The sequence below is a fragment of the Strongylocentrotus purpuratus genome, unplaced genomic scaffold (assembly GCF_000002235.5).
Source record: "Strongylocentrotus purpuratus isolate Spur 01 unplaced genomic scaffold, Spur_5.0 spur5_scaffold_5, whole genome shotgun sequence".
Taxonomy (NCBI): Eukaryota; Metazoa; Echinodermata; class Echinoidea; order Camarodonta; family Strongylocentrotidae; genus Strongylocentrotus; species Strongylocentrotus purpuratus.
In genome coordinates, this window is record NW_022145611.1 from 27,289,697 (window position 1) to 27,299,761 (window position 10,065).

A 10,065-nucleotide genomic window follows, 5' to 3' on the forward strand; every position below is an offset into this window, starting at 1 on the left:
AAGTGCCCCTATCTAAAACCGCTTTACTTTTGCAAAGTTCCCCGTTTCCTGTCGATAGTTCATCTTTCTCCTCTATTTACCTCTGATAAGTGCCCCTTTCCCTTCAAAGTGCCCCTTTCACTTTTGCAATAAGTACCTCTTTTTTTTGTGTAAATTCCCATTTCTCTCACCTCTGATAATAAAGTGCCCCTATCCAAATATGATACTTGCCCCTTTTACTTTGGCAAGTGCCCCACTTCCTTTGAAATAAGTGCACCTTTCCAGTTCTAGTAATTGCTATTTTCCCTTCTGAAAAGTGCCCATTTCATCGTTTTTTTAAATAAATTTAAGTGTCTCCTCCTCTCTTTACAAATGCCTCCTTCCCGCCTCAAATAAGTGCCCATTTTAAATGTTCCCATTGCTGCTTGTGATAAGTGTTTTTGTTTCTAATAATTGCCCGATAAATGCCCCCTTTATTTTCCACTGTCGCTTACAAAGTGTGTCCTTTTGCGGTCGTCTTAAAGGGAACCAAAACCTTCATAGTAAGTTACTTTTATTGTAAAGTTTAAGATATTTGAATAAAATCAGTGAAAATTTGAACAAAATCGGGCAAGAAATAAGGAAGATAAAGCTTTTTGAAATGACTAGTCACTAGAGGGCGATATTCAATTTGATGACATCATCTGTGAACAACTCTCCGTGCCTTTTGTACATCAAATGTAATGTTTTTCTTCTTTCTTGTGATTGAGATAATCTACTCCCCTGAAAGCAAGGTATATAATGCAAAATTATATTCTACTTCACATGTTATGAAGTCGGATCAAGAACACAAATAAATACGAAGAAAACGAAAGAATGGTGAAATGTTATGTACAAAAGGCATGGAGAGTTGTCCACAGATGATGTCATCAAATTGAATATCGCCCTCTAGTGACTAGTCATTTAAAAAAAGCAATAACTTCCTTATTCTTTTCCCTTTTTTGTTCAAATTTTCACTGATTTTATTCAAATCTTTTAAACTTTACAATAAAAGTTAATTAGTGTGAAGGTTTTGGTTCCCTTTAAAGGTAAAGACCAGTTATGGTCATGCGATTGCATTGTGAAAGAAACGTTGTGGAATCGATCAGAAAAGGTTGATCATCTAGCATCTAGCATCTGCAAGGTTCTGGAATCATCAAAATGATAAGAAATTTGGCCCATTCTTCGTAAAGTTACAAGCACTATACACATAAAGATGTATATGGGACTACCCTATATCTCTCACAGACCATGAGAGAAACAAATTTACCAAATATATGAATTAGTAGGCGGTTTCCCGGCAAAATGTATTAGTCAAAACATATTCTTTCACATGATTGGTAATGAGAGCTTCCATTTCATTTTTTGAAATTGGGGCGTTTCCAATACTGGCCTTTACCTTTAAGAGTCAGGTCTTGTTTCAAAGGATCGGAGCAGCTTTGTGTAGTAGCAAGTATTTCTAACACCACAACGAAAAAATAGTGGAGAGGGGGAGGGCAGGGGGCACAAATACCCCTAAAATAACGAACTGTCCTCGTTTTATAAATGCGGCAGTGCTGGCTTACAACGATATTAAATGTCACTTCTTTAGATTTTAATAGGCCTATGTGAATTCTTCTCTTTTTTTTTACTAAAACGTTTGTCCCTTTAAACTATATTTATACCATGGTATATTCTACTTAATTGCTAAAAGAGGCATCTTTCAATTTATCATTATTTTACCCCCGTGCCCTTTTTAAAGTCGTAGAATGCAAAGGCAATCATGAATACGAAGGTTTAGACGGTGAAGGAATTTTAATCTCTAGGCAACTGCATTAAACATTTGAAATTTAAATGCCATTTAAACAAAATATATATATATATATATAAAGATACATAAGCTCCATACGTGGTACAAAAAGTTGTTTGTATTACCCCTCATCTCCCCTGAAACATTATATTCCTCATTGCACTCATGACATGTGCCCCTAAACTCAAGCGACTGAGGGTAATATTTTCTCGAATTTCTTCAAAATTCGCCCGCTACGCTTGCGTGAAAAGTTTATTTCATCTGAGTAACATAAAGGTCCTATGCATTTTTATTATAAGATTGTGCTTAAAACCGAATAATAATTATTTTCATCTAATAATAAGATATAATCGGTTGAAATTCGGGGGGGGGGGGGCTTTCGGGGCTAGCGCTGCACGGCTCCTAACTGAGCATGTCAGTATAAAACTACACTAGTCTCTGGGATTCATCACTCACCCCCTCCCTGGATTTATGGAAGAGATTTTCAACATTTGTTTCCTTCATTAACCTTTCCCAATGTCTAAAATTTTATGTAAATCCAGTTTTATGTAATTTCAAGGAAAATGCAAGCCTGGGATTTCGATTTTAACATTTTTGCATTTATGACTGGGATTTATTGTGGCATTTCATTGAAAATAAAGTTTGAAAAGTGTTTTTTGATAACTTTCCATTCTTGCCCTCGAGCAAAAAATCAGTCTAAAGACGGGGTAATATATGAAATATGAAGAAAAAGTACATGTTTGCATGACTTTTCGAGCACAGCATAGTACTACGGAAATAAGTCAGAGTAAATTCTCTTATAGGTAATACAAAGTTTTCGGAACATTTCAACAGGATTGGATCATGAAATTTGCATTACCGTCGTGAAACCTTGTGTTAGAACACCTAACTCTAACAAAATTGGGCTCTTAAACGCTTTTGATTTGGAGTAATTAAAAATATAAAAAAATTAAAAAAATTACCCGTGCTCTAGCTCTCGGTAAATTTGGTATAGCTCCCTCTCAGTTCGAAAATCTATATGATAAAAAAGAAAACAAGTAAAAAAAACTACGAGTAGGCGAATCCGGGCTAACTCGGCCCACGGGACTACTCGGCCCAGCTGGAAAAACTGGGCCGAGATGTCCCGACCTGATTAATCGATCGAAAGATACCAATGTGTATATGTTTGTGCTCTTTGTGACTTAATAATGCCCTTTCCAACCTAAATCTTTAATGGAATTGTGTTAAATGATACTAATGAAGACAATCTATGACTTATCTTTAGGTAAAATGACAAAAAAATGACATTTCGGACAATTTACTCACAGCTCGCAATCCGCATTGCCGCACGTACATTAAATGTGCGTTGTATCTACTCGGACCACTGAAATTCGAGCAGTGTTTTTGTCGGTAAACCACTGCAAAAATATCATTTTTATCTCGTATGAAGGTCTATTTTTTTATTCCTGACACAGATTTCATTATTGAGAAGTCAAATATAGTACATTTTAGACGAGATGGTTGATGTTTGTTCACATTCTTTCGTCCTGGCCGTAAATTAGCAGACTACTGCCTAGTGCTACCGCAGCAGCTCGGCTCAGTGTGCAGCTAGCCGTACAGCGCCGCCGGCCGGGTCGGCGGGGGAATTCACTGACTCGTGCCGGGCTGCTGCACTGCATTGCATGATTGTACTGCCCAATTTGATCGAGTGATGTGTGAGTATAACCATGGACCCTAACTAGATCTATATCTACTGTATTATCATTATTCATTCCGAGTACTAGAATATCCAATTTGATTTAGTGAGTAAACTAGACGGTATAGACCTAGATCTAGATCTATATCTACTGTAGCTACATCATTATCATAATTATACTAGATTAGTCATTCAGAGCAGAATATTCGATTAATGAAGGAATGGAAATTTTCTTTTTCATAATCAGATAATCATATTTTACTCCTAAAAGTTAAAGACTTGATAAATAGCTAGATCTCTCGTAAGGGCCTAGCCTAGTACTGTAAGAGAAGTGAGCTGAAGAATCGCCTTTTTTTTTTATTTTGGAGGGGCAGGCGCGTAGCCAGAGGGGGGGGGGGGGGGGGGGGGGGGCAGTGGGGGCGGTCGCCCCCCTCCTCCCCCAAAAAAAGAAAAAAAAAAGAAAAAGGAAGAGGACGTAGGAAGAAAAAGGATTATGAGTCGAGAACGGTGCAACGAATCGTCTTCTTTCTCTAATTATTTGATGAAACATCAAAGCTTCTGCGCGGGAAGGGGGGGGACGGAACTAAATTCAGATAAGGATAACGAGTCGAGAACGGTACAACGAATCGGGGTCCAGACAACTCGCCACAAAGATAACCCGCCCCAATACCCTGGACAACTCGCCACACTTTTTCCAATCATGATTTCTAGATCTAAAATGAAATGAAATTGTAATTTTTCATGATTTTCGTGCTTTTATAAACACAGTCATTACAAAGAATAAAGTTGATTTCCCTTGTAACAATAATATACTTTTGATCTAGAGGTCTATAACAGCTGCATTTTTCTGTCCCAGAATTTTTTTAATGGTAGGATACTGGAAGCACTGGCGTACTGATGGGGGGGGGGGGGGGTGGGCAGTTGACCCGCGAAATGAAATTGGAATGTGGTTTATTTCTAGATTTTCTGGGTTAGTTTTGTCAGAGGCGGCATTCTTGGTTGGGGGGGGGGACACTGTGCCCCCACTTTTCCAGGTTCCCCTAAAGTGCCCCCTTATCCTTTGTACATGTCCTTTTCCCTTCTGATAATTTTTAATTGTAGGAATTAATGGAAGGATAGGCCTACTGGAAGCACTGGCGTACTGATGGGGAAGGGGGCAGTTGACCCGCGAAATAAAATTGAAATTTGGTTTATTTCTAGATTTTCTGGGTTAGTTTCGCACTTTTGCCCACAGTCAGAGGCGGCATTCTTGGTTGGGGGGGGGGGGGCACTTTGCCTCCACTTTTTCAGGTTCCCCTAAAGTGCCCCCTTATCATTTTGTACATGTCCTTTTCCCTTCTGATAGGTGCCTACTTTTCTTTCTCAGATGTTTTAATTATAATGTTACTCATAATTACATAAAAGAACTTTCAGTCTTTCTTCATTAAATTGTCTTTAATATTCATCATGTAATTTTTTAAATGGGACCTTACACTTTTAGCTCGCTTGCTCGAAAATCGATATTCAGTCCATCACACCAAATTGCGAAGTACGTTGCTTAAACAATAATGTTGTTCCACGTAAAGAAATAAACAAATATTGATGGCATTCGTGGTAATGTATTCACAATCTTGACGAAGGCGTAGGCCTTTATACAAATATCTAAAAACGGTTTTTATTATTGTTGATGTGTCCCTTTGTAGGTGCCCCTTTTTCAGAAATCCAGCCATTCTTGCGATCATAGGCGCCAGAAGTAGGGGCAGGGGACTCGCCCTCCTCCCAACGAAAAAGTGTGTGTGTGTGGGGGGGGGGGGTGGGGGTCAAAACGAATTTCCACTCCCCCCCCCCAAAAAAAAAAAAAAAAAAAAAAAAAAATCAGCAATAAAGCAGTATAATTGATTACTATTTAGTAACCAAAAAGAACAAGAGATGAGAGGAATGAAGATGATGAGAGGGATGGAGATGATGAGAGGGAAAGAGACAATGAGAGGGATGGAGATGGTGAGAGGGATGGAGATGGTGAGAGGGATGGAGATGATGAGAGGGATGGAGATGATGAGAGGGATGGAGATGGTGAGAGGGATGGAGATGATTCCATTCCTTCATTAATCAGACATATATATTGTACTCTAAGCAGATTCTTCAGTGAGCTGAAAAATCGCCTTATTTTTTTGGAGGGGGCTGCTTCAAAAAAATTCTACGAAAAGAAGGTATTGGCTTCAAGTTTTTTGTATAAATAATGCAGCCCCACCAACCCCCCCCCCCCCCAAACAAACCAAAAAAATCTCCTTTTTGTTCCCTTTTTCTGGGAATCAAAGAGATATATACAAAGCAAAGCAATTAAGACATGATATTGCAATGACGTGCCGGTGCATGGAGGGGCAGGGGCAGAGGCGGCCCTCCCGGGGGTGGGGGCAGGGGGGCACAGTGCCCCCCCCCCCACTTTTTCAGATACCCCAAAAGTGCCCCTTTTCCTTTGACAAGTGTTCCTATTACTTAGTAAAAGTGCCCCTTCCCCCTTTTCACCTCTGACGTGTGCCCTTTTTTATTTTTGACACGTGCCCCTTTTCCTTCGGCATGTTCCCATTTTCCTTTGCAATAAGTGTCCATTTTCCATTCTCATAAATCTTGAAATAATCTTGAATAAGTGCCCTTTTTAATCTTTTTTTCAAACATGTCCTCATTTTTATTTAATTGTTCTAACTTTGTTTATTTATTTAGGTTTTTTTTTGCCTTGTAACTTCAATATATGAAATAATACGTACCAATACCACAACACAAGGAATGGTGTGGCGTGTCATCTGTACTGGTCTCTGCATGTTACAACTTTTTTTTTTGGGGGGGGGAGGGGGGGGGCTGGGGTTAACAGATTTATATCTGATCTTGTGTACCTGTAAATATGTACATACTATGAATAAATAATAAATAAAAAAACATAATTGCATTACCACAACGTGGCATAAAATTAAAACACGATTACACCTGCTTATTAATTGTTATTTTGAGTCAGCTTGACGTCATATTGTTGGAATTTGTATCTTGGAGTCGTAAACAAATAATGTTTATTGCTATTATGTGTGTTTTTCAAACATGTCCTCATTTTATTTAATTGTTTTAACTTTATTTAGATTTTTTTTGCCTTGTAAATTGCATATGAAATAATACGTACCAATACCACAACACAAGGCATGTTACAATTTTTTTTTTTTTTGGGGGGGGGGGGGGGGGGGGGGGGGGTGGGGGGGGGGGCTGGGGGTTAACAAATTTATATCTGATCTTGTGTACCTGTAAATATGTACATACTATAAATAAATAATGAATACAAAAATAAACTTGCATTTCCACAACGTGGCATAATACATAATGGAGACAATGTTGATGATGTAAGGGATGGAGATGATGAGAGGGATTGGTGAGGGATGGAGATGATGAGAGGAATGGAGAGGATATTGATAATGAAAGGGATGGAGACAATGTGAGGGATGGAGATGATGAGAGGGATGGAGAGTTGGAGACAATGTGAGGGATGGAGATGATGAGAGGGATGGAGACGATGTGAGGGATGGAGAATTGGAGATGATGAGAGGGATGGAGACAATTTTGATGATGTAAGGGATGAAGACGATATTGATGATTAGAGGGATGGAGACGTCTCCATCCCGTCTCCATCCCTCTCATCGTCTCCATCCCTCTCACCATCTTGTCACCATCTCCATCCCTTCCATCATCTTCATCCCTCACACTGTCTCCATCCCTCACAACGTCTCCATCCCTCACACCGTCTCCATCCCTCTCATCATCTCCATCCCTCTCATCATCTTCATTCCTCACACCGTCTCAATCCCTCACCAATCCCTCTCATCAACAGCGTCTTCATCCCTTACATCATCAACATTGTCTCCTTCCCTCTCATCACCTCCATCCCTCACCAATCCCTGTCATCATCTCCATCCCTCCCATTGTCTCCATCCCTCTGATCGTCTCCATCCCTCTCATCATCTCCATCCCTCACATTGTCTCTTTCCCTCTCATCATCTCCATCCCTCTCATCATCTCCATCCCTCTCATCATCTCCATCCCTCTCACCATCTCCATCCCTCTCACCATCTTCATCCCTCTCATCATCTCCATCCCTCTCATCATCTCCATCCCTCTCATCATCTCCATCCCTCTCATCATCTCCATCCCTCTCACCATCTCCATCCCTCTCATCATCTTCATCCCTCTCATCATCTCCATCCCTCTCATCATCTCCATCCCTCTCATCATCTCCATCCCTCTCACCATCACCGTCCCTCTCACCATGTCCATTCCTCTCATTGTCTCCATCCCTCTCATCATCTCCATCCCTCACCAATCCCTCTCATCTCCATCCCTCTCATTGTCTCCATTCCTCTCATCATCTCCATCCCTCACCAATCCCTCTCATCTCCATCTCTCACATTGTCTCCATCCCTCTCATCATCTCCACCCCATGTCATGTAAATTGAAATTTAATTATGAAATTTAATTCTTTGAATGGAATATCATTTCAAATTGATTCAATTTAGGTTTTATTATTTTTGTATGTTCTTTTTGGTTACTAAATAGTAATCAATTATACTGCTTTATTGCTGATTTTTTTTTTTTTTTTTTTTTTTTTTGGGGGGGGGGGGGGAGTGGAAATTCGTTTTGACCCCCACCCCCCCCCCCCCCCACACACACACACTTTTTCGTTGGGAGGAGGGCGAGTCCCCTGCCCCTACTTCTGGCGCCTATGATCGCAAGAATGGCTGGATTTCTGAAAAAGGGGCACCTACAAAGGGACACATCAACAATAATAAAAACCATTTTTAGATATTTGTATAAAGGCCTACGCCTTCGTTAAGATTGTGAATACATTACCACGAATGACATCAATATTTGTTTATTTCTTTACGTGGAACAACATTATTGTTTAAGCAACGTACTTCGCAATTTGGTGTGATGGACTGAATATCGATTTTCGAGCAAGCGAGCAAAAAAGTAGAAGGTCCCATTTGAAAAATTACATGACGAATATTAAAGACAATTTAATGAAGAAAGACTGAAAAGTTCTTTTATGTAATTATGAGTAACATTATAATTAAAACATCTGAGAAAGAAAAGTAGGCACTTATCAGAAGGGAAAAGGACATGTACAAAATGATAAGGGGGCACTTTAGGGGAACCTGAAAAAGTGGAGGCACAGTGCCCCCCCCCCCCAACCAAGAATGCCGCCTCTGACTGTGGGCAAAAGTGCGAAACTAACCCAGAAAATCTAGAAATAAACCAAATTTCAATTTTATTTCGCGGGTCAACTGCCCCCTTCCCCGTCAGTACGCCAGTGCTTCCAGTAGGCCTATCCTTCCATGAATTCCTACCATGAATTCCTACCATTAAAAATTATCAGAAGGGAAAAGGACATGTACAAAGGATAAGGGGGCACTTTAGGGTAACCTGGAAAAGTGGGGGCACAGTGTCCCCCCCCCCCCCCCAAACCAAGAATGCCGCCTCTGACAAAACTAACCCAGAAAATCTAGAAATAAACCACATTCCAATTTTATTTCGCGGGTCAACTGCCCACCCCCCCCCCCCTATCAGTACGCCAGTGCTTCCAGTATCCTACCATTAAAAAAATTCTGGGACAGAAAAATGCAGCTGTTATAGACCTCTAGATCAAAAGTATATTATTGTTACAAGGGAAATCAACTTTATTCTTTGTAGTGACTGTGTTTATAAAAGCACGAAAATCATGAAAAATGACAATTTCATTTCATTTTAGATCTAGAAATCATGATGGGAAAAAGTGTGGCGAGTTGTCCGAAAAGGCTGTGGCGAGTTGTCCAGGGTATTGTGGCGGGTTGTCCAGGGTATTGTGGCGGGATGTCCAGGGTATAGTGGCGGGTTGTCTTGGGGCGAGTTGTCTTTGTGGCGAGTTGTCTGGACCCCGATTCGTTGTACCGTTCTCGACTATTTATCCTTATCTGAATTCAGTTCCGTCCCCCTTCCCGCGCAAAGCGCGAAAGCTTTGATGTTTCATTAAATAATTAGAGAAAGAAGACGACTCGTTGTACCGTTCTCGACTCTTAATCCTTTTTCTTCCTACGTCCTCTTCCTTTTGGGGGGGGGGGAGGGCGACCGCCCCCACTGCCCCCCCCCCCCCCTCCCTGGCTACGCGCCTGCCCCTCCAAAATAAAAAAAAGAAGGCGATTCTTCAGCTAACTTCTCTTACAGTACTAGGCTAGGCCCTTACGAGAGATCTAGCTATTTATCAAGTCTTTAACTTTTAGGAGTAAAATATGATTATCTGATTATGAAGAAGAAAAATTCCATTCCTTCATTAATCGAATATTCTACTCTGAATGACTAATCTAGTATATGATAATGGTGTATAGATATAGATCTAGGTCTAGTTTACTCACTAAATCAAATTGGATATTCTACTCGGAATGAATAATGATAATACAGTAGATATAGATCTACTTTGATTAGTTATACTCACACATCACTCGATCAAATTGGGCAGTACAATCATGCAATGCAGTGCAGCAGCCCGGCACGAGTCAGTGAATTCCCCCGCCGACCCGGCCGGCGGCGCTGTACGGCTAGCTGCACACTGAGCCGA